Consider the following 4,975-nt stretch of genomic DNA (forward strand, 5'->3'; position numbering starts at 1 on the left):
CGTAGGACGAACAACAATCATACCATAGGCTAGCTTCTAGGGTTTAGCCTCTCTGATCTCGTGGTAGATCTACTCTTGTACTACCCATATCATCAATATTAATCAAGCAGGAGTAGGATTTTACCTCCACCGAGAGGGCCCGAACCTGGGTAAAAACATCGTGTCCCTTGTCTCCTATTACCATCCACCTAGACGCACAGTTCGGGACCCCCTACCCGAGATCCGCCGGTTTTGACACCGACATTGGTGCTTTCATTGAGAGTTCCTCTGTGTCGTCGCCTTTAGGCCCGATGGCTCCTTCGATCATCAACAACGACACGGTCCAGGGTGAGATTTTTCTCCCCGGACAGATCTTCATATTCGGCGGCTTTGCACTGCGGGCCAACTCGCTTGGCCATCTGGAGCAAATTGAAAGTTACGCCCCTGGCCATCAGGTCAGATTTGAAAGTTTGAACTATACAGCTGACGTCCGCGGAGACTTGATCTTCGACGGGTTCGAGCCACAGCCAAGCACGCCGCACTGTCACGATGGGCATGATCTAGCTCTGCTGCCGTACAGTGCCCTGGAGGCCGCACAAGTGTCCGCTCCAAACCTTAGCTCGGAGCCGACTGCGCCGATCGAGGACGGGTGGCTGGACACCGCCTCGGGGGCTGCTACCTCTACGGCGATAGAGCCGAATACCAACCATGTCCTTTGTGAAGCTCGTGACTCCAAGGTGTCGGACTCCTCTCAGACTCCGAACCTTCCGCGCCCCTGCCAATCAAATCCGATTGGGCGCCGATCATGGAGTTCACCGCTGCGGACATCTTTCAGCACTCGCCCTTTGGCGACATCTTGAATTCGCTAAAGTGTCTCTCTTTATCAGAAGAGCCCTGGCCGGATTATGGTCAGGACGGTTGGGATGCAGACGATGAAGAAATTCAAAGCCCACCCACCACCCACTTTGTAGCCACTATCAATGACTTAACCGACATGCTAGACTTCGGCTCCGAAGACATCGACAGTATGGACAATGATGCAGGAGACGACCAAGAACCAGCGCCTACAGGGAACTGGAAAGCCACCTCGTCATACGAAATTTACATGGTGGACATCCCAAAGGATGGGAATGGCGATGGAACAACGGAGGACGACCCCTCCAAGAAACAGCCTAAGCGCCGGCGTCAGCGGCGCCGCTCTAAATCCCGCCATAGCAAAAATGGAGATTCCGGCACCGGAGACAATAACACCCCGGACAGTGCCGAAGACAACCCCCTCCAGCAGGATTCAACACAGGAGGACGGAGAAGCCAGCCCTCATGAGAGAGCGGCAGACAGAGAGGTAGAGGACAATAATTATATGCCTCCCTCCGAAGACGAGGCAAGCCTCGACGACGACGAATTTGTCGTGCCTGAGGATCCCGTCAAACAAGAGCGTTTCAAATGCAGGCTTATGGCCACGGCAAGCAGCCTCAAGAAAAAGCAGCAACAGCTTAGAGCTGACCAAGACTTGCTAGCCGACAGATGGACTGAAGTCCTTGCGGCCGAAGAGTATGAACTCGAACGCCCCTCCAAGAGCTACCCAAAACGCAGACTGCTACCCCGATTAGAGGAGGAAGCACCTAAACCTACATCACTAGCGCAAATATGGCCGACCGGCCACCTCGTGGCCGCGACAAAGAGGCCTCTCGGCCCTACACTCAAACCGCACCCCGGCGTCGCTCGAAAAGTACAAAGCCACGGGGGAATGCGCCAGACTTGCGAGACATGTTGGAGGACAAGGCAAGGCAAACAAGATCAATCTACGGATCGCGTGGGCGCCCCACGATACGTGATGATAACTGTCACACCGGATATGGCAATTCCGGCCGGGCCGAACACAGTAGACAAAGCTCATTCGAGCTGCGTCGTGACATAGCCCAATACAGAGGCGCCGCACACCCACTATGCTTCACAGACGAAGTGATGGATTATAAAATCCCTGAGGGTTTCAAACCCATAAACATCGAATCATACGATGGCACAACAGATCCGGCGGTCTGGATCGAGGACTATCTCCTCCATATCCACATGGCCTGTGGTGATGATCTACACGCCATCAAATACCTCCCACTCAAGCTTAAAGGACCAGCGCGGCATTGTCTTAACAGCTTGCCAGCAGAGTCAATCAGTTGTTGGGAAGACCTGGAAGCCGCATTCCTTGATAACTTCCAGGGCACTTATGTGCGACCACCAGACGCCGATGACCTAAGCCACATAATTCAGCAGCCAGAAGAATCGGCCAGACAATTCTGGACACGGTTCCTAACCAAGAAAAATCAAATCGTCGACTGTCCGGATGCAGAGGCCCTTGCAGTCTTCAAACACAACATCCGCGACGAGTGGCTTGCCCGGCACCTAGGACAGGAAAAGCCGAAATCAATGGCAGCCCTCACAACACTCATGACCCGCTTCTGCGCGGGAGAGGATAGCTGGCTAGCTCGTAGTAACAACATGACCAAGAGCCCTGGTAATTCGGATACCAAGAACACCAACGGCAGGTCGCATCGCAACAAGCACAAGCGCCGCATTAATGGCAACAATACTGAGGATACGGCAGTCAGTGCCGGATTCAGAGGCTCTAAACCCAGTCAGCGGAAAAGGCCATTCAAAAGAAATACTCCGGGCCCATCCAATTTGGACCGAATACTCGATCGCTCGTGCCAGATACACGGCACCCCCGAAAAGCCAGCCAATCACACCAACAGGGATTGTTGGGTGTTCAAGTAGGCAGGCAAGTTAACTGCCGAAAACAATGACAAGGGGCTGCATAGCAATGACGAGGAGGAGACCAGGCCACCGAACAATAGAGGACAGAAGGGTTTCCCCCCACAAGTGCGGACGGTGAACATGATATACGCAACCCACATACCCAAAAGGGAGCGGAAGCGTGCACTCAGGGACGTATATGCAATGGAGCCAGTCGCCCCAAAGTTCAATCCTTGGTCCTCCTGCCCAATCACTTTTGATCGAAGGGACCACCCCACTAGCATCCGGCCATGGCAGATTCGCCGCATTGGTTCTAGACCCAATCGTCGACGAATTTCACCTCACTAGAGTCCTGATGGATGGCGGCAACAGCCTGAACCTGCTTTATCAGGATACAGTGCGCAAGATGGGCATAGACCCCTCAAGGATTAAACCCACAAAGACGACCTTCAAAGGCGTCATACCAGGTGTAGAGGCCAACTGTACTGGCTCAGTTACACTTGAAGTGGTCTTCGGATCCCCGGATAACTTCCGAAGCGAAGAGTTAATCTTCGACAGAGTCCCGTTCCGCAGCGGCTATCACGCACTGCTCGGACTAACCGCATTTGCAAAGTTCAATGCGGTGCCGCACTATGCATACCTCAAGCTCAAGATGCCAGGACCTCGAGGAGTCATTACGGTCAATGAAAACACCGAACGCTCTCTCCGAACGGAGGAGCATACAGCGGCTCTCGCGGCGGAAGTACAAAGCAGCCTCTTAAGGCAATTCTCGAGTTTGGCTGTTAAGCGGCCGGACACCGTCAAGCGCGCCCGGAGTAACCTACAACAAGACCGCCTCGCATGTTCCGAGCACGCGTAGCAATGCGGCCCCAACCCCAGCCCTCGTGAAATCGCGAGACCAGTACCACGCGTACATAACTACGCTCTAGAGATACCATGGGCATAGGGGTAGGGGCACGACCACGGCATGCCCGGAGAGCGGCTCAACCGCACCAGGGGCTCCCAATTGTGTCATTATTTTTTTCTTATTCTCAGGACTCCGTTTTCCAGAAGCCCTGTCCGACAGTAGAACCACCGAACTCACGATGCAACAGACAGGGAAGCAGAAAAGCTACATCGAGTGTCCAGGTGGTCTCTATTACGAGCAGTATACCTGTTTTACATACCATCCCGCAGCCTACCCCTGGAGGGGGACATGTTAAATAGTCCCATCCCTTGCTTATCGCACTATTTGCATCGTTCTGCTTTCATTGCAGTATTTTTTTCGAATAAACAATGCATCGCTTTTTGCCTATTATTGCATTCCTTTTTTTTATCTATATATGTTCACTTATGACATGTTGCATCTGTACGCTTTGGTACGGCCAAATACACCAGGGGCTTAAGTTCCCCAAAATATGGTAAGTCCGAACACTTTCACAAGTGCGGCACCCTGAACTTATAGCATTATATGCATCGGCTCCGAATCATGTCTTGGGTCAATAGTTGGGTTTGCCCGGCTCCCATGTTTTGTTACCTTACGTTCCGTTATATCGGCTAAGGTAGCGCTGGGAGAACCACTGCGATTGTGCCCCAGTTGAGCTGGGTTGAGCACCTCAATGGAGAAAGCTAAAACTGACCGTCATCATAGGGCGAGAGCCGGTCGCTGTTCGAGAGGTTTTTTCGAGTCCCTAAAGACTTATGCCGCTTAGAGCGAGGAGTCGGTTTTGTCCGGTCCAGGCATGGATAGCGCCCCGAATTCGGTCTTCCGAACACTAGGGGCTTCGCCGAAATTTAAAATTATAGAATTCTATGGCTAAGTGAGAGTGTTCAAGCATTATAAGTCCGTTTGCCTCGTTCGTTGTGTTGAGCGCCTCCCTCGAAGGACCCAAAAATGGGAACAAGAGCGCTCAAGTTTATCCCGAACACCCCAGCACTCGTGGCATGGGGGCTGAAGCCAACGACTTGCCATCTCTCAAATTTGATAAATGGCCGCACAGAAGGTAATATTTTAAATTAACAAGCGTTGCTTAGCGCATATGAACAAGTTTTCAAGCGTACAGGATAACAAATGCGAGTTTACTCAAAAATTACATCTTTGGAGCATTCGCCCGCTATAAGGCGGGCACCCTTCAGGACGTTCTCATAATACATCTCGGGCTTGCGATACTCCCTGCCCAGCGGTGGAGCATCCGTCACAAGCTTCTCAGCGTCCATCTTGCCCCAGTGCACTTTAGCACGGGCAAGGGCCCTACGGGCACCTTCAATG

The sequence above is a fragment of the Triticum dicoccoides genome, chromosome 7B (assembly GCF_002162155.2).
Source record: "Triticum dicoccoides isolate Atlit2015 ecotype Zavitan chromosome 7B, WEW_v2.0, whole genome shotgun sequence".
Taxonomy (NCBI): domain Eukaryota; kingdom Viridiplantae; phylum Streptophyta; class Magnoliopsida; order Poales; family Poaceae; genus Triticum; species Triticum dicoccoides.